This window comes from Paramormyrops kingsleyae, chromosome 25 (assembly GCF_048594095.1).
Source record: "Paramormyrops kingsleyae isolate MSU_618 chromosome 25, PKINGS_0.4, whole genome shotgun sequence".
NCBI classification, from domain to species: Eukaryota; Metazoa; Chordata; class Actinopteri; order Osteoglossiformes; family Mormyridae; genus Paramormyrops; species Paramormyrops kingsleyae.
Window position 1 is genome coordinate 29797124 of NC_132821.1, and position 20751 is coordinate 29817874.

Sequence of the window (20751 nt, forward strand, 5' to 3'; positions counted from 1 at the left end):
TTGAGGGCGTTACAGTGACTAGTGTCGAGACAAGTCCCTGCCCTCTCTGTCATCTCGGCTTGACCAGCAGGTGTCGCTGGCCATCCCGTTCCCAGCAGTGTTTAGTAATAATGACCCTCAGCTGTTTCTTGTTCCCAGCCCCAGTATTTAATCAGTTGCTACAGTCTGCACCTGCCCCTCATGTAGTCCCCATTATAGGTGTATTACACACCTACCTTTGTTTTGACCACAAGCGGTTGTTTAGTTTTTTCTTGTGTAGTCCATTTGTAATAGTTTCCCTGTTGTCTGAAAACAGCTCCCTGGATCGTCGCTCCTTCTCCAAGTCCCTTTGCAAGAACCAGACCACAGCCGCACAGCCCTGTCAAGAATTAAGGCGAAGGTTATAATTAAAAGAGAAGCCTGGTGGATGGGATTCAATTAACTCCTCAGCCCCCGATGCTGGAGGCTGACTGGCATCCTATCTTATTCCAGGGTGAAAACGGCTCCGCTAAAGACGTGCGGGAAGTGGAGGATGCTGCTGTTTGTTTACAAATGACGGCTTCAGAAGTTGGCTGTCAAGGAGGAAATTTAGACCGGGGGGGTCTTGGAAACTGTTCTTGGATCTAGTCACGATGATGAATGATCTACTGTGGGGGGGGGGTTACCCTCAAGCGATGCTTTTTTTCTGCTTGTTGGTGATTCAGCTAAAGATCAGTCTGTAACATATATTATATTTAATGAAAATAAAATGACCTTATTGCAAACATTCTAGAATATTTACTGCCCTGGACTTTTATCGTGCTATTTTCTTAATTCCATATTGCAGTTGTTTCCATAAATATACTCCATTGAATTAATAGTTGGTATATTCAGCTTGGGGTCTTTTCAGAAGGATATCTACAGTCTTCTGTACATAGAGCTTCTTTACTACTGTGAAAAACTCACTTAAATATTCCTGCAATTTTTATAGTACAGCATTGGTTTCCAGCCCATTGGTAAGATGTGGCCTGATAACCCATAATAAATGAATCTTCAATTTCTACAGGTTAAGAACATTAAACTGTGCTGCCATCCTTTAAAAATACATGTTAAATACAGGCAGACAGTGAACTGAAGGCAGGTCAGTGACAGCAGTGTGGATCCGCTCGCTATTTCTTTAAGGACATTTTCGGTATAGTAGAAAAACATTAAGAGGAAATTGGAATCCACATACGTTTCTTTTTCCTTTTTTCCTTGTTTTATCATCATCATGTCATCAAAGGATTTAAATGCATCCAACAGAAATTGGATTACATTTTCCTTGAACTCGAATGCTCCAGGGTGACTGTGTCTGAAAGGGCACTATATAAAAATGAACTGAATTAGACTGGAATTGAATTGAGCGGTGTAATAGCTCTTGTTTTCTGATTGTGCTGGAATTCTGTGGAGGAACGATACATGCTCATCAAACTGTCAGTGCATTTCCCAGCCAGAGTTAACAGCAACTCTCATGTAATGCTGGTTGTCTCCCAAAGTGGACATGCTCAGCTTTCATAAATAGCATTTCTATGTTACGGTATTCAAGTTAGCGCCAGTAAAATGGTCATTCTATTCATTCTACTCAAGTTAAAAAGGTTCTATTGGGTGCAAATCTGTGCCTCAGTTAATATATTAGTTTGTTTCGTTAAATTCAGGATAGATATCAGGGATTAGCATGGATAGAGTGGAATTTGTACCACTTGGCTTAAAAAAAATGGCACAGAGCCACCGCATAAAGGAAGAAGGAGTCCCATTTTGTTTTAAATTGCAAATTGTTTAACTGAAGCTGCGAGCAGAATGATAATTCTTCAGCCGCTGCATCCTGTCTGCGGCTCGTTTTAAAATGCAATTTCGTTCGGCAGGCGTTCTCCATCATAATGTTAGCGGACGTGTTGTTTTAGACCACGCTCTTTTGAAACGAAACACTATCCGCGCTCGTTTTCCGGCTATATCGCCGCGGGATCCGCGCGGCGGTTCTCGCTACCAGCGCCATGGAGAGGCGCTTGCTGAGTCGTAAGGGGAAACTGAAGAGACTGGAGCGGGCGAGACAAGCTCTGCAAGCCGGCGTCGTTTACAGGAAATGCGGCAGCCCTTGTGAGGGTCGGCATCTGGCTCGCATCTTCTGTTTAGCTAATCCCTCGGGGTCGTTTGGAGTAAATGCTGTAGTGGCTGGGGACTTGGGCCGAGGGGAGCAAAATGCAGTCACTCAAGACAGGCTGATGGCTCTGGTGAATGAGAACAGCTCGATTGCCCGGGTGCTACTGGCTCTGCAAAAAACCTTCTGCATCATCGCTGGAGGCCTTGCAGACACTTAGTCTCTGACACCCGCACGCGCTTGCTTGCTCTCTCTCCCTCTCTCTCTCTCTCTCTCTCGCTCTCTCTCTCACTCGCCAAGCGAAAAGATCCTGGCTGGACATTACAGTGCTCACAGAAATCTTGGGACGCTTGCTTATTTCAGTAAAAATATGGCAAATTTATTACTTTTATAACAAAAATAATTATTCATTTGTTTACATACACACACGCGCACATTTATATATTTCACGTTAAAGTATTTACTTAGTAGTAATAAATTAAAACCTAAATTACAGTTATAAAATAGTAGTTAAAAAGTTCTTCGACAATAGTCTTTAGTTGCATTTTAATTAGTTACATTTTTGAAATACATTTGTGTCTCTTTAGGAGCCAGTGACTACAATCGCAATAAATATCAAAATGGCAAGAATAGAACTGAATGATGACATTTAATTAAAAAAAAAATTCTGTGCAGATATATAGATATGCGGAGATGTTAAACACTCTTTGTCAATGTACTTTTGTTATGAAACCAAAACATTGGCAACATATTTATGGAATTAAGCAAGCATCCTAAGGCTTTCTGTGAATACCGTGTGTCACTGATACACAGAGAGAATCACTACACTAATGATTTTAGACAGCAGAAGAATCAGTACTGAGGTGGGGCTTGACAAAAGAGATGCCAGTGTACTGCGTAGAAGGTGTTAATACGGTTCTAAAGAAGCAAAGTGAAAAAGGAATCTGTGTTCTGGAGTTTGAACGAGGGCTGCAAGTGTGGAACATATGCCGGCTTTGTATTCCATCTCCGTTTCAGGTCTAATTTTGTACACCACTTTGAGGAAGACAGCTGCATGTCAAATATTTACTTGGCCTGATCTTGTCCTCTGAGTTTTTACCTTCTGCAGTTTCTCATAATAGGAATTAAGGATTGCATGAAAATAACATGGAGAATCCTGCTGGAAGTTTTAATATTCTGCATAGATTGCTTCAGTGTCTGAATCCCCCTTAGCAACGTGCAGATTCATAAGCATGTATAAACGCATTTCTATAGCTAAACACTGCACGGTACACAGTCACCTGTAATCATGCTGGTTACTCTCATGTAGCCATGACGCTCAGAGCTAATTAGCACTCTTGTTTCATGTGAAAGGTGTAAGTACAGTGAAGTAGATAAGCATCATCATGCAGCCCAGCCCCCCCAGACTCACTCCCTCAGTAAAACAATGAAGCAACAATAACACTTTGAGCACCTTGAACGTATCTCCAGATACTTTGTACCCTTTGCACTGCCAAATGGTCAATCTATCTCATCACATCACCTACAGAGACATGCAACTATATACAGTACCCTGTAGTTCAGACTAAGTAATCCATCTGAAGTTAAGCAGGTTTGGGCTTGGCCAGTACTTAGACACTCTAAGAAAGCTGGCTTCCTGCTGGAAGACGTGTTCTTGTGGCTGACAGGTTAGCCCATCCCGTGGTCTGTGTGTCCAGTGACCCAGTGCCGTCATGGGGACACTGTACTGTAAAGATGGTGCTGTCGTTTGGATGAGATGTAAAACTGCAGTCGTGATGTTTAGCTCATAACAGATCCCTGGGCGTCTGTGGAATACATTGGGGAGGTGACTTGATGTGCAGGCTAAATTGCCCATTGTAGCCCTTTCAAATCTGGCCTCTGAACTGTCCCCTATATCTGACTGGTGAATTCTCTCCTGCCCCTTCACCACCTTACAGTAGCTACTGTGTGGTGAGCGTACTGGTGCAGAATGGCTGCTGATGCATCAGGTGGGGGCTGCACAGTGGTGGTGGCTGAATTTACTGAAAACAATTACAACAAGTGTGCTTGTAAGCATACAAGAGCACATCTATGCATACATCTACTGTATGATAAACTTCTGTATCATGTTCTGCAAGCGATCATATTATTTGTATTATTCAAAACATAAGATGTCCGTATTGAACTTTGGATTGAATACCCATGCAAGACATAATCTGGACAGTCGCACAGACCCACCCCCACAGACAGTCACACAGACTCACCCCCACAGACAGTCGCACAGACCCACCCCCACAGACAGTCACACAGACCCACCCCCACAGACAGATGCACAGACCCACCCCCACAGACAGTCGCACAGACCCACCCCCACAGACAGTCGCACAGACCCACCCCCACAGACAGTCGCACAGACACACCCCCACAGACAGTCGCACAGACCCACCCCCACAGACAGTCGCACAGACCCACTCCCACAGGCAGTCACACAGACCCACCCCCACAGACAGATGCACAGACCCACCCCCACAGACAGTCGCACAGACCCACCCCCACAGACAGTCGCACAGACCCACCCCCACAGACAGTCGCACAGACCCACCCCCACAGACAGTCGCACAGACCCACCCCCACAGACGCACAGAGAAACACAGGCGGCAGTCGGTGATGCAAGCTTTCCCATTGTTACACTGCCAAGGGTGAGATGGTATTTAAGCCCAACCTTTGGCTGAAGACTTTGGCTCCACCGCAGGCCACACAGTGGCTGAAACAAAGAGCCCGCCTCTGATGAAAGCCACATCATGGATGCACGAGGCACGCTTGGATGAACAGCCTAACAAGCAACACTGACACCAAGTCCAGCAGCCCTGAGGAATGAGACACATTGCCTGGAAACAGCACTGCACTGCCACAGAAGACTGACATCATCCCTTGCTGAGCAACAGAACGAGTCCTGCCTCTTCTTCACTGTACCAGAAGAGTAACTAAGAACATTTTAGACCTTTTTATATTCCCAAAAATTACACTGGTATTAGTAATTCTCAGATAAATCTGTACTGATGACAGCATCATGCTTCGCCAATAGCCTACAGTGCCTCTCATTTAAGGCAATTCTAACCTATTCAGATGTACAATGATTTGACTACATAGAACAGCGTCTGGTAGATTCAAGTTCACAGACACATTTTGCTAACATTTTGCACATCTTTAAAGATTATTTTGTAACTGTCAAAAGCGGCTTACCATTATATGTTGAAGGTAATCAAAACCTATGGCAGTGAATTTCAACAGGTATTCATGTTGATAATTAGACATCCCTGAATCATCAAGTGCATATACTGTACAGTAGAGCATAAAGAAGGACCTTATACCATGTTTGTTGAATCTAAAAAGCAGATATTTGTTGGGTTTAATAAATGTCAGATCACTTTGAACTACACTCCCAACTTAATAATTTTAATGTCTAAAATCACAATTATTTCTCAATGTCATTTCAGTCTTAAATGCTCTGTACAGGAAAGGGTGAGTGGTCATCATGGAAGGAAGAGTCATGTGACCATGACTGATCATCTAAATACCATGTCTTGTCATTCTGTTCATAATGGTTCTGGTCCTAAGGACCATTGCACTTTGGTTTTCTTATCTGGGGTTGCAAAATTCTGTGAATATTCTGTTAATTCCCATACATTCCAAGTAATTCACGTGGAGATTCCTCAGCTTAACTTCCCATGTAATGGAAAGTTTCTGGAAAGTTTCCAAAAACTTACTGCCCGTTTGCAACCACAATATTCACATGTTTATAGCAGATATTGTTTTCACCTGTAAAATATCTCACCCACAATAACATGCAGCACAAGAAACCTAGCACAGAAATACAGCAAAATTTTCCACTGCCCTGTCGAGCCTCAAAGTTAGGTCTGTGACTGTACATTTAAATTTGCGATCCACCAGGTCATTAAAGAAATTTCCAATTCATTTCCCACCACCTGTATTCCGATACAGGGCCAACTCGAGAAGACATTAGTGCACGCTTGAAAGACTCAGAGTGGATTAACCTCAACCTTTTGTTCAACATCTTCCGGAAAGGCTACGGAAGATAGTCTGCTTAATTTCTGCTTGGTCTACAAGCTAATGAATCTTACCTAGCTGAGGTTATACAATTTGACCCTCTGGGAATCATTTACAATCATGTACGAAAAGTAACGTCTTTTTATACATGAATGATAAAAGGAAGCATTGCTAGTCTTAATAATTAATAGTCATATATTAAATGGCCTATGTGTCGTAAGGAAGGTGGGTTATAATTAATGAATGGATTAATGAAGTGGTGAGGAAATATTTACTTTTTTTGTTATCCTCGTTGTGCCCAGTAACACTTAAATTCTTCATGGACGTCTATATAAGATGATAATTTCTATAATATGCTGCATAAATGTGTGCTTATGGAAACACCTGACATGCATCTATTGCCTGTCTATTTCTATGCATAGTATTATATGTATTATGTCCACATGCACAGTATAGCCTAGTTCTTCTCAGCCAGCTGCTCAATTATGCATTTTACTCATATAACTGTGAAATTATACTAATTATTGTGCCCTTTCACTTCTCAAAGATCTTCGGTTTATAGGGCCACCGGTGCCTCAGTGCTTCATTACAGCATAATGAGAATGATTAGATAATATATAGCATTGCTAGCATAACCACAGATAGTCACATGACCTACACAAAAGTCATTGCATCACTGAATGCTCTATGATTGTTTCGTACAGGCAAAATCCCCTAACCCACAATGGCTATTTTTATATAGCGTCTCCCAACTCTGCTTGGGGGACCTCGTAGATATGCTTTCAACTCCTCACCACCCCCCCCCCCCAAACACATGTCCGTGGCGCTGAGGGACTGAAATGAGGGAAGGAGTCGAGCTGCCTCTAGATATTGCTCTGAAGATGGGAGCCCCCCCCCCCACCTGCCGCCTCGCAGGTGTCTGACATCTCCGTCTGCTGCTTGGCAGTTTTCCTTCGGCCGTACTGCATCATAACGAGATGATCATTTGTGCCGCCTCAAAAAAGAAATAAAAAATCCACTTGGGGGCCTCACTGTGCGTAGCAAGCTACAGGGGGTGTTTTGTAGCGCGCAGTGACTGTCAAGGTGAACAACAGAGCGCCGCATTCAGTGTGAAAACACTACTGGATAAACCTGAGCTAGTACAGGCTTAGCAATTGCTACTAGTGCATTAAAAACTCAGACCTCAGACTTTAACCTCAGAATATGAGACGTAATATACCTCCCGCGAACAAGTGTGCCTAAATTAGCAGCCTAGAAAATCTCCACGTTAAAAAATGTCTGCTTGAAGACACGACGCAGAATTCTGCATGTAGCTCAGTCTGAAGAGCAGTTAAATAGTTCACTGGTGATATATACATGTAGAATGGAACGACTGGTAAGGTCATCAGTAAAAAAATATATCCCAGCAGATAATATGGCATCACAGAATCCACTGAAACAATGCTGGCAGTGAAAGTAGGAGATCAACCTTCGTTTCTAGAAAGTACTACGCTGTCTTACAGTCAGATGATACCACAGAGAAAAATGTGATCACTACTGTTTACCCCACCCTATAATGAAATTCTGAGAAATGCAATATACATACTCTGACAACAGAACTTCATATTTACAGCTATTGCCATTTATATAGGCAATTTCCACAACCAGTAATATGTAACCTCTGGTTTTCATTATTCCTAATATGAATTTCCATTATCTTTATTCTCTTGAGAATTACATATATTTTCAGTGCACAGAACTCATTACTGTACTTTATGCATCAGGGTAACCATGGTGTTAGGAATCTAACTCACATCCTCAGTGCACACAAAGATGTGATTGGTCGATTAACCCGTTTAACCGCAGAGGGAACCATTTTTGAGACTTGACTGGACAACAAATTAGTGCAGTGAGTGTGTATTCCGTCCCAATAAATCACTTTTCACGCAACGCCATAGTCATCATACATCGTAGAGCGGAAAGGCGGCTGTATTGTTGCATGTGATTACTGACACAGAACTCGGGATCGGGATTAAGCATCTTTTCATTGTAAATATTTTGCAGTGATTTGGTTCCGTGCTGAAGCATCAGCCCTCTGCACTAAGGGTAACCAAACAAACAGTGCTGACAGACCAATCCTACTCCTTATGCTCAGTTCTATTGAATCATATACAAAAGGAGCATTTGAGATACACAACAGAACATTTTAGTCAGAGGTTTAACTGAACGACAGTCCAGAAACAAGCCATTCAAATTTTATACAGTTTTGTCTAATACAATTTATTTGAAGTGGATTCGCTTATGTGGTAATATGGTGGCACAGTGGTACTGTAAGCAGAACTGCATACAGTGTACAGTTTGCATGTTCTCCCTGTGTCATCGTGGGGCGGTGACTCTGAGGCGATGGATCTGCGTCGGCACTCAGAAGGTTGCTGGTTCGATTCCTGTGAATGCCAGGGGTGATTCTTCGCTGTTGGGCCTTTAATCTGCAATTGCTTTGTCCTGGGTATGACGTTAACATACTGTACATCCATTGCTGCAGGTCCTCCAACATTCAGGGAAATTTTGGGGGTAGGGGGCATGATTGGTTTGACTATAAGCTTCTTTTGTCGGAGATGCACTATTTACCACCTGGTCCATGTTGATATTTTGCCCACACTGAAGCCGCTTGGGGACTACAAACATGGCGGCATTTACCAGGAACTAGGAAGGAGGGCCTCAGCTCTTTATTGGTCTATAGCTCTGTCAATCAGAACATGGAAAATACATCTGGCGGGCTGTATCACAGCGTAGGATTTCTTGCTTACCTGGATAACTTGTCAGATTTAAGGTAGTCTATATAGTATATACTGTATATATACACACACAATCCCAAATCACATTTTTGGTGTTATTGTGCATCTGATTTAATAAAAAGTAATTTATGAATTAAGTGGACACATTTAAAACTCAGCTTTGAGGATGTTTTTATTCTGAGAAGAGGAATAAAAAAGTATATCGTCTGGAAGACCTTGAGAATGTACTTAAAATGAATTACTTCCATCACTTGACGAATACATTGATAATAATGTTATTTCAGCTTCAAACCCCAGGGAATTGTTAGACAAAAGCAAGATAGAAGGCTTATGTCCAGTTCGTCTGAGAAAGTTCTGAATAACACAACTACGAACAAAACAATACCATGCTTATTCGTTGCTGTGCAGTTTTGTTTTGTATGCATTTTGAAATTATTATTATTATTATTGCCACCCAAAAAAAAAAAACTACTTAAACAAAAGAGAAAAGGGGGAAAGAGGAATTACTAAACAGAAAACTTAATCTGTGGAATAATGTTGGAGCACAGGAGCTCCAACAAGAGGAGCAGCGAATGGAGACTGTAAACCAGCAAAATACAAAACATCATTTGGTCAATCCTCACTCTCATTTAAAGGACCTCAGATCTGGAATGATTTACCGTCAGCAATAAAACTGTTAACGAATGTTAGGATCTTTAACTCCCAGGTGAAAAAATGGCTGAAACAAAAGCAAATCTGTGAACACTGATGTTTCATATTAGGTATATTACTTAATTTATACTAATTTATTTAATGTGTGTGTGTATGAATGTGTGTGTGTGTGTGTGTGTGTGTGATAGTTGCTGTTATTGTCTGTTCTTAAAAGTCCAACCAAGGACTAGGTTTGCAAATTAGCCTTTAGCAAGAAAACCTCCGTACAAAACAACGGTTGCATTGTTTTCACATGTAACATTGTCTTTTGTGCTGCCCTTGCTCAATAAATTCAATAAATGCATGAGAATTGGATTGGTTGGAGAAAAAGAGACGCAGATCACACTCATACAAAACATGCAAATAAGGAGTTCGCCCTTTCATTGTTTTAGATTGTGACACTTAGTCTTTATACTGCAAACTGCTGTTTCTCTGAAATCGAGCTCCAGTCTCGCTTGCTTCAGAGGGGGCCCAGTCACATGTCTGCCAATATGATCTCTAGGGCAAAAACACACTGATCAAATTAAAATGGGAGAAAGACATGCTGCTTAGGTGAATTGGGGATTTAGGTGAAATTGGAATTAGATTTTTCAGTAGTGCTACCTGTCAAAATGTGACATTAATTAGACTATTACCGAGAAGATGACACAATAGTGTCTGAAGGCAATATCTCCAGATGATATTAAGTAGGATGTAAATTAAATAAAGTGACAAAGGTATACTGTACTGTAAGGATTTATTTTGATTAAAAATTAGCTATTCCCACAAGCAGTTGCATGGAGGGTCCTAGGTAAATTTGGTCTTGTAAGTTTTTTCCATCCATTTGATTAAAAGGCCACATAGAAAATGATACAGTGACATTAACTGGGCAACAGCTGTCTAACACAAGCCCTGTCAGAAAGGCTGAACACTCCTTAAAGATTAGCAGAGAGAATATTTAACGTGGGAGGGGGACTGTCTTGGGTTCTCTGGTTCTCTTCCTATAAATATATATATAAGAAACAGAGGACTGTTTTTTTTTCAATTTCCTGCGGCAAAGCCGAAGGGTTTTCAAAAGGCACGGCCTTTTTTCAAAGAAAACTCACAAAATTACACCGGGGCTTAAGCTGAAATATTTGATACCATGTGATTTGATTGCTACTCGTAATTTGTTTCGTGAAACAGTGGCTCAGTTGGCGGTTGGCGGTCAGGTGGAAGAAAAACCATCGTTTGTCGTCGGCTACCGACTGTGTTTTGAAAACTTTGCTCAACTCAACAACCCAGCCAGTGGAAAAACGCGACAGCAGTTCGACGAAAGGCCTCTGAGTAATAAATAATACCGCTGACAGAGTGAAGGCCTCGTTGAACTCCTCAAACATCAGCATGTTCAAAGTCTACCAGGCTGTTTACATCGTTTACATTGTGGCATCGTACTCTGCTCCTAAGCAACGCGCCGAAGACAATTAAGGGAACAGACTGAAGATTACGTGCCACGCTAATGAATTAATGTGCCCGAGGCTTCGTGTCCATCTGTACTAGCTACCTGCCAATGTTACGCTGAGCAAATCCGGACTGCCAAGAAAGTTTCTTCCTGGGTGCTCGTACATTACGGTGCTTCAGCTTGCCAACATTGTGCAGAAAACAGTCGCCATTAATTTTAATTTCTCTTTTCAAGGGCAGCATAAAATGTTAGTTTAATTTATGATATATGATTATGATATATAACATTGTATCTGTATTTCATAATTGAAATATTTTGATATATTATGTTGTTATATATCTAGATTCAAGGCACGGTTACTACTAAGGCTGCCATGGTACCATTGCCACGTCTAAAGTGTGGAACATGGTTTTGATAGATAATTAACGTAGCAGAATGGAAGCCAAGTGACTTCTAGCCAGGATCGTCTTTGGTTTACAGAAAAGCAAGGCTACTTATTTCGGTCCCGTGGCCTGTCTCTTCGCCTCCAACTCCTAGACAAAAAGAAGATAGCGTCTTTAAAATCCCCGCGGGCTGCGCTCCACCTACGCTGATTCCAGCTCCTCTTGCCCCCACCACCCAGTAGGACAAAGACAAGGAACCACAGACACTGTTGGTTAGGAGCCACCGTGTTCAGAACATATGGTTTGCAGATCCCTGCTAAACGCCAATCACACGCAGCGACACACGGACAAATCTCTGCTTAGCTGACACTCATCTGGCAGCTGACAACAAGTAGACCAACAGGACACAACAACAACACAACTACTACTATTACTACTGCTACTACTATACTACTACTGCAGCTGTAACTGCTGCTGTTGCTGCTATTACTGCTTCTACTACTGCTGCTATTACTACTATACTACTGCTGCTGCTACTAGTACTATACTGTTGTTACTGCTATTACTGCTACTACTGCTGCTGCTACTACTACCATACTGCTCCGATGATAATAATAATAATATGGCTCAGGTTACATAAGGTCAGGTGAATTGCTGTTGAATTACTGATTGTGTGTGCCATGTGACAGACTGGCATCCCGTCCACGGTGTCCCCTGCCTTTGGCGTTTTGTCGTGTGGGATAGGCTTCCTGCCCCAAATAAGCAGGTGAACGACAGATTGTAATGATAATCATTGTCGACCTTCACTGCAACTTCAATGTAAAATATTTACATACAGCAACATAGGAATCATAAATATCAGAGCATTTACCTGGTAGGTAGTCCTAAAATGGTAAATGGAAAAAAGTCCTCCGGGTTGAGTACTTACATTTCTCCCAGTAGAGTCTAAATCAATGATTCAAAGCGACATTTAAATATTTTGTAAACAGCCGCCTCCCTTCTCACCTTACTGCATATGGCTGCCTCCTACTTCATTAAACTGTGTGAATGTGCATATAAAACCCCGACATGCAAGGTAAAGATGAAGAGTCCTAAGAGATATTACAGGAACCCGTGTTAATATGATATTAATGTGATGTAAGATCTCAGCGCTCTTTGCTGACAGTAAAATAGCAAATTGCTACATTGTTCTCACATTAGGGGCATGCCCCTTCTTCAATTTTGTCTTTTTTTTTTTTCTTTAAATTTACATTCAAAGTTAGGCCAGAATCGTGATCTTGGGCCTGAATATTTAAAATCTTATATTACGGCCTGCAAGTAATTAATAATTCTGTATGCTGGTCCACATTTACATAGAAAAGGACTGATTTCAAGGATACTAAGAAGGTTCATTGTGTAACAGCGGGGCTGACAGCAGCCATACGAATATAGACGTTTTCACAGATATTGAGTCAAGTGCTGGATCTTCGCCATACCTTTGCAACATAGGTAATTGTGATTTTAATGCATAAATACATTTGCCAGTCATATTTGGTCTTGATTGACAGATGATTGTAGAAGCAGAAAGCCAGGCAAACATTTGATTAATTTTTGGAATTGCAGAGTATAGAACACAGACCTGGATGCAAGCAACGTACTTTTCATTTTCTCTAGAGATCACATGTGCTTTCTCATATCGCCGCATGTTTGCATGATGTTAACATAGTAGCACACACTTTCATCCAAAGTGGTTTACATGTATAAAATATACATATAGCTGGAGTTTAAATTAAAGACTTTCCTTTTACGACATGACTTAGTAACCCACAGCTCACAATATATCTTTAACCAATATACTTCCTGAAATCTGTCATCTTCAGTGTAACACATTTGCAATAAGTTTGAACACTTTTACTATTTAATTGCTTCACATTCAGTGAAATACAGCACTTGATGTTATTTTTTCAATAAATACTACATGAATTAAAGGATGATATACCCATAAGGGCTGTTTGTACTTGTATGTAGCCAGAATTTGTCTGTAGAAGTTGTTTACTAGCTTAAAGCTTGTCTGTGTTCGCTTGTAGATTCTAAACAACATAATTTTATATCTCTTTTGTGTTACAGTACATTATATATGTTCGTCATTGTGAGAATTGGTGTTTAAGTAAAGTTGCGTCATTTTGAATACGAATGCCGAAATGTTGCCAGCATTTATTTGAATTCTTCATCAACGTAGTGTGTTGGAATGTAACTTATTATTTGTTTGTGCAAACAAACAGAAGCGTCAATAATCATTGAATCAGTTGATGTCTTCAGCCTTGTGGAACAGATCTAGCATGGACTGTGTAAACTTTGGATAGAACAACAGTGCAACAGAAGTATTTTCCTCTGGCGTCATTTTTAGCAATCACCGCTCTTTCTAGTACATGCTCTTACAAGAAAAATAATTGTCACTGTCACACTAGCTATTATTTGTCTGTCATTGCAAAGTGCTATAGTCAGACTGGGTTTCACTCTGTTTTCAAAAAAACTTCGTTAAAGACTAGCTGCATTACAATGTTTTGATTGGGGATGTGTCTCAGTCATGTACTTGTTTGATATAACCGTTGAAAAATAATTCTCAAAGGTTGGCAGTACATTTTTGTTGTAAAACATTAAGAAATTATCAACCTACCAGAGTGAACATGTACATGGGGGGGGGGGGGGGGGGGGGTACAGTTAGAAAAATTGCAACATAATTGGATTGGTCTGGGTTGGGGCTCTAATACAGAGGTGTCAAACTCCAGTCCTGGGGGGCCGGAGCCCTGTGTAGCTTAGTTCTTTCCCTGTTCCACCATAAATGATTCAGCTCAAGAGCTGTGTGGTAATTAGCACAAGGAGTTGAATCAGGTGTGTTAAATGAGGGGGAACCCAAAAATGTGCAGGGCTCCGGCCCCCCAGGACTGGAGTTTGACACCTGTGCTTTAATAGGATACAGTACATTTTCATGGGGCCCAAAATCTCTAGCGCCCCCCCCCTGGCCACATTAGGACAATAAATAAACTTCACATGGACAAAACCAGAACCAACAGCTTTGACGCCATCTTTCAACCCACTAAGCCATTTCTGCTACCTCCTAGCTCCCAACGGGGAGCAAAATCATGGACTGTCTGCAGATCCCCGAGGACTAGATTGGGAAACACGGCACTAAGCCATTGTGATGCCTATACTGTAGGCCATGACATATAATTTTTTAAAAGTTTGAAACTCTTAAACTCTGCTGTTTATTTCTGATAGTCTCCTGTCTCCAGCACTATACAACATTTCAGATATTGCTTTCAGGCCTGTTTTATTAAAAGTAGATATGAATGACTATACTGTGATCAAAGGTTGCCATGGCAGCACCACTCAGGAGGCAGAAGCAAGAAATCTAGAGAGTTGAAATTTCGTAAATAATCTCATTGCCGCATCTTGTACCAATCATCTGTCATAAATTGTGATGTAACAGATTGAGACAGTGAGGGAAAATTTTATGGTGCAAAACCTTTATGAAACCCCATCATATCGCATGGGACTCCTGCACATAAATACACATTAAGTCACATAGCGCATAACTATAGGAGGAACTTAAAATATGAACAGACTGCTAAGCCAAACGAAACAAAAAATGAATCACTGGCAGGCATTGCAGCTTGGGATATATGTGTTTGTCTACATTTAGTTCTGTTCCTGATGATAGATGTTATAAGGGAACATTTATCTTTGTGTAGCTTGAGTATTTCGGTTAAAGGTGTTTTTCTTACTTATCCTGAAAAGGAAAGAATATTTATAAAATGTGACTTTCGTTTCCTATTTTATTTGTTTACTTATTTTGTTACGTGATTGAAGAAAACAAAATCAATACAATATTAGGATTTACAAAAACATAATACTTATAACTCAGCATCATTTAATAAATTAAATGAAAGTTAGGATACACTTTACTTAAGGTCATGTTTTTAGTAATTTTTAAACACATTATTAACATATGATAATCCATTCATAAAGCATTATAAATGTGGCTATAAAAGTTTATCAAAAAGCATAACACATTGGAACCATGTTTATTATGCATTATGAATGCTCTATGAAGCTCTCATCTATAATGCACTATAAATACCTTTATAAAGCATTATAATAGTATGTATACTGTAAGCATTAAGGATGCTTTATACTGCATTATAGGTATCTAAGGCAGTCATAAAGCATAATAAATGTGGCTATATTATGTTATGCCTTTTAAACAATATTTACAGCCAAGTTTATAATGCTTTATGAATGCATTACGAATGTGTTTAGAAATTACTAAAACATGGCCTTAAGTGAAGAGTTGCCGAAAATTATGGTGCAGGATAATATGTGATAATTACTGTAACTGTAAAAAGCTCAGCACCAGACAACTAATGAGAGACCCCCTTTTTTTTTACATTTGATAGATAATCAAAATTATCTGTCACACATTTATTCCAGGTGAAAATGAATGCTTTATTTTAGAGTTTGTCTTCTGCACAGGTCGATATTATTTTTTCGAGGAAATGTACCGTGATGGGAAATTAATTGTTGCGACAAGCCTCCGTTCCAGATAAAGCTTTTTTTTTTTCGTTAAATAAAGCTAAAATGAACGTTAACGCATGGTAGCTTCCTCATGTCAGCTAGTACATAAACACTGTAATATCTGTTGCTGTAACTGAAGTTGTGTCAGTTGCTGCCTGCAACTGAATAATAATCCATGTGGATGTTCTTTTTTTTAAACGATTTGTCTGCTGAGCGGGGGGAGGGAAACAGGAACAGCTGTCCCGCAGGCTGTTCCAGGGGTCCCCTCTGTGGCTCTGACAGGCTCCCAGCTCAGTTAAGTGCCAGTCATCACCTTGGGAGCCCATCCACATAACACTCAGCTGCTGCACAGCTCCCTCGACGAGCCGCGCGCTACTCTTTAGCGCGTCCGCGACAGTAGAGCGCCCCTTGTCACTCTCGTCCCCGCACTTTCGTAAATGTTTTCCGTCCAGAGGGGAGGACAGCCAGGAAGAGCTTGACCGCAGGGTTGCTGGTCCGACATCCGCACCGAGATCCCTGGAAGTCTCTGCCAGCTGAGACACTCGCCTCTTCCTACTCGCCTATAACCGTCAGCTGAAGCAGATAATAGGTGTTTGATCAGATTCCTTATTTTACCATCAGAACTCCATGGGTGTATGTGACCAGAACATGACAAACATGACACAAATCAAATACCTGCTGTTTACAGTTCTTATCAGGTTGCATTTGTCGGTCATTATATCAGACCTTTCAACTAATAAATAGATGCATTCAAATGCTGTATATTATTTTGTCTGTCACCTGTTTAGAATTAGTTTGGTTTTATTTCTTGATCCAGTGCAAGCTCGATCTAAGATGTAGATATCATTAAGAGTTAAATGCCTGAAATATTTAGCTTGTTATTTATCTATTAATATATGCCTGTTGTCCTGCAAGCTGGACCAGGAGAAGCGGTCAGATGATGGATGGGTCTGGCTGTTGTGTCTAGAATAATGATACGTGGTATGTGGTATAATGAATCTTGGTCTCCCAGTACTTTTCTGGATAGCATGTCTTCTACACCCTTCTCGCATTGCTGGGAAATGCAAGGGACGTCTGGCAACGATGCTAAGTTTGCGGTCAGCACGCCGGGTCAGACACCTACTGGAGATAACGGCCCAGAGCGATCTAGCTGCCTCCTGTCACTACGGGCCGGAAAGTTCTGGGCAAACAATCTGCTGAAGTTTTGAATGGAGGAAAGGGAAAGATCGGAAGGACGCATCCTGGAAAGCTGGACTGGCGACAGCAGATGAGTTCAGGTTCTCTAAAGACTGTTGTTTAAGCGAGTTCTCAGATTCCCTCTTGTTTTTGTGGGTAACCTGATGTCTGGGGCTCAGGATCCGGCCTCCTAAAATGGGCATTTGTGAAAAAAATGAAATAAAAACCTGAACCACACACGGATTCTGATACTTATTCAAGATGAGGGTTCTTATCGATTTTATTTTCATACGCTGGATAAATTTTGTTACAATCAAATATATTTCACTCAATTGCACGCAAGGGATGTTATCTATAGCAGCGATATAAAGAACAGAATGATGGAGTGGTTTTCGCAATCAAGAATGACAAGTACAGAAGATTTATTCAGGCTTTGCCGGTGTAATGACATTTTAAGAAAAGTTTGAAAAGAGTATACCAAGCTTTTCATAGCTGGGTATGGTGAATTCATTTATTTCACAAAGACGCCGATACAGATTATGGTGCTGACAGAGGACATGTAACAGAAACACACACGTCTTCAGCAGGCCTCACTGTCAGCACGAAGGAGAGTTGCAAAATTTCTGAGGAAAAGAATCCATAAACTTTAAGGCATTTTTCATTTTGCAGCTGATTTTTTTTAATCCATAGTGGGAAGAAAAAAATTGTCAAAAATAATTATACTGAAATGGGTGCTTCGGATAAGTGTCAGGTTCTGTTACACTGTAGACTGTTGATGTTCGCAAATGTCACCTTGATGCTGCACTTTATTTTTTTGCTGATATCAATGATGTTAAATTAAATGGAAATAGTGGGTGTCTATATTTCTTCCTTAACCGAGTCTGCAGTTTAACTTATTTGCCTTCCTCTTTGATGTGAATCCTTTGCGGACAAAGTGTGTGAAACATTCAGGCATTAAATGCCGGGAACTTAACTGTGGTGGCTGGTGACATTAAAGAGAAATTGAACGGAATTTAAAAGTGAAAAGAGCTAAATCAAGATTCATCGAAATATCTTAGTCGAAGCATAGAAATGTGATGGTTCAACTGCAGGGACAGTTTGAATACCTGATAAATTTTTACAGCTAAAATGAAAAGGAACGTTTTTAGCTGCTCTTGGTCCACTTATGGATGTTTTTATTTTTAATGTCTTCTGTACTGATTTAAAAGTTGTATGTAAAAAAGGAAAGATTTCCTAGCTGCATGAATGGCAAAAGCAGCTCTAAGCAAACTGCTTAATTGCAACTGATCGGTCATCAAGATCTCAGCACCTTTCCGACACCTCGAAACGTAGCGGTTCCATGAGTCATGTGTGAATCTGCAGGTGTTCAGCTGATTTATTCAGGTTGGGCATTATCTTATGTTGTGTTCTTAAGTGTTTTCTTTTATAGAATCTGGGGGGGGGGGGGGGGTGGTGGATGCATTTTACCTTGTTCCGTAATCATCTTGAATATGATACTTTGCATTTTCTTATTAGCTTTGGACGGATCTTGTAACAGATGGTGCAGATTTTAAACACATTTGTGCCTCATTCCCTCTCACTCCCCCATCTATACTCATCATTAGCATACTTTATTAAAAAGGACCGTACAGTATCACGGGTGCCTTTTCCCATGCAATACGGAGAATAAAAAAGCAATTATAGATATGCGGAGGATCCTTTTCATGCTGCCAGGCAGGAAGGGATTAGCTACAAGCAAACCAGAAACAGTGACATCACCCCCCGTTGCAGCGTCCAATGGGATTCAAGCAGCGAGCCGAAGACCCCGATTGTCTGATTATCGCCCGGATCCCCCGGCCTCATGACCGTGGTGTCTTCGTAGCATGACGCGGATGTGTCAAGATGCGGCGACAGTTTGTTTTCGCTCGTTAAAGCTCTTGACATTTAAGTCTGAATGTGAAGGTGACTCAGGGAAGAAATCCAGACTTCCATGTAAGTTAGAGAGTAGTGTGTTGTCAGGCTTCCTGTCTGCCACGGACACATGGAATTCATTAAGGTGTGCATCAGATTTCATAAAGTGTATTTCTGATATACACCAGATTCTTTAAAAAAGCAAATTATTAACAGATGGCCCATAAACCTAGTGATAAATCTATTTGGATTTATCACATTTTTACTATAAAACTGTCTGGCAAAAACAAAAAAAAAGAATTCATTTTTTTCTTATGTACACTGTACAGACACATACTGTAATAACTCAGCTGCTTTGTATAGAAAGCATCTTGACGGAAGAAACGGAGGACTCGGGGACACGCGTCAAGAGAACAAAAGGGGATTTTATTGGGGTCAAAATAGGAGCAGGGAAATAAACAGGACTGCGAGGAGTCAAAACGGGAAGCTGAGTATCGGGAAGGATACAGGCAACAAGTGGACTGACTTCAATGACTGGACTGAGGAATCCAGGACTGCGAGGCATGTACTGTATATACAGGACTAACGAGAGGGACACGATGCAGGTGAGGATGGTTAGCACAACTAGGTTGGGGATAATGAGGAAGACACACCTGAGAAGAATCAGAAGCAATCCGGAGGGCCAGCAGCGACCCCTACTGGTCATACCGGGGAATGGACAGGACAGGCTGCGACAGAAAGTCAAAGTTTTTATAATTATATAATATTATATTTATAATCACCATGGTTGGATTCTTATATCCTTAAAACGCTTGTCACAGAAGTATGTCCTGGTAACGTAGCTGTTTTTCATAAAATATATGACCCCCGGATTACTTGGTCCGTTACGCAACCATCATAAATATTAGTTTTCATGGAAGAGCATTCAGGTACATGTTGGCTCTGCTCAGATACAAACCGCTGAGTCAAAGCCATCACATTTTGCGCTATTAGATTAAGGTGTGAGGTTCCCTTCGCATATACATAAAATTATGTTAAAACAGCCATTAAGGTACATTCTCCTCGAATTCCAAATGCCGCTTTTATAGCCAAAGCTAGTTTTTGTGGTTCAGCTATTAACACCGCTGTGTTATGTCTCATACAGGCTACCAGAGGACATCCTTCAAGTTTAATTGCTCTTTTATGCGCCGCGTCCCCATAAAATCCCTAGCCCTAGCCTGGCCAGGCCCTAAGCAGGTGTGATAACACCCACCCACTAATTTACAATCGCAGATTGTGAGGTAGACATTGCAGTGCTGCCTCCAAACATCTGCTCTAAGCACTGTAGAGCAATTCCCACACTGGCAAACTTACTTAGCATTTTGGATGAATAAAGCAAATTGCTGAACAGCACTAACTGGACATGGGTTTCTACCTGCCCTTGTGATCTCAATTCATTTTTCAGAACTCCAGCTAATACAGCCAATTGAAACCAGGTTTTAATTTCGTAGTACGTGCCTCCGACATACAATTCAGGTGCCAACAAATTTGCACTCAATGCCCTCATGTGGAGTTTCATTATAATAATTTTTATAGGGTGACTCATGTTTGCTGTAAATATTAATGATATGTGATGTCAAAAAAAGATGCTTTGATATGCTATGACATTGAATCCCAGGGTTGGCAATATGATGTCACCGTCGGGCCTTTGAGCAAGACCCTTAACCCCCAAATGCTCCAGGTGTG

At 41.0% G+C, this 20751-nt stretch overlaps 1 long non-coding RNA gene across 1 annotated transcript in view; it reads right to left on the reverse strand.

The window, feature by feature from the left end:
- Positions 1 to 221: 221 nt before the first annotated feature.
- LOC140583081 (uncharacterized) overlaps positions 222 to 20751 on the reverse strand; it is a 58195-nt gene continuing 37665 nt past the window's right edge. Inside the window, exon 3 of the long non-coding RNA XR_011985872.1 lies at positions 222 to 358. This is a non-coding gene — a long non-coding RNA (uncharacterized lncRNA). The remainder of the gene's footprint in view (positions 359 to 20751) is intronic.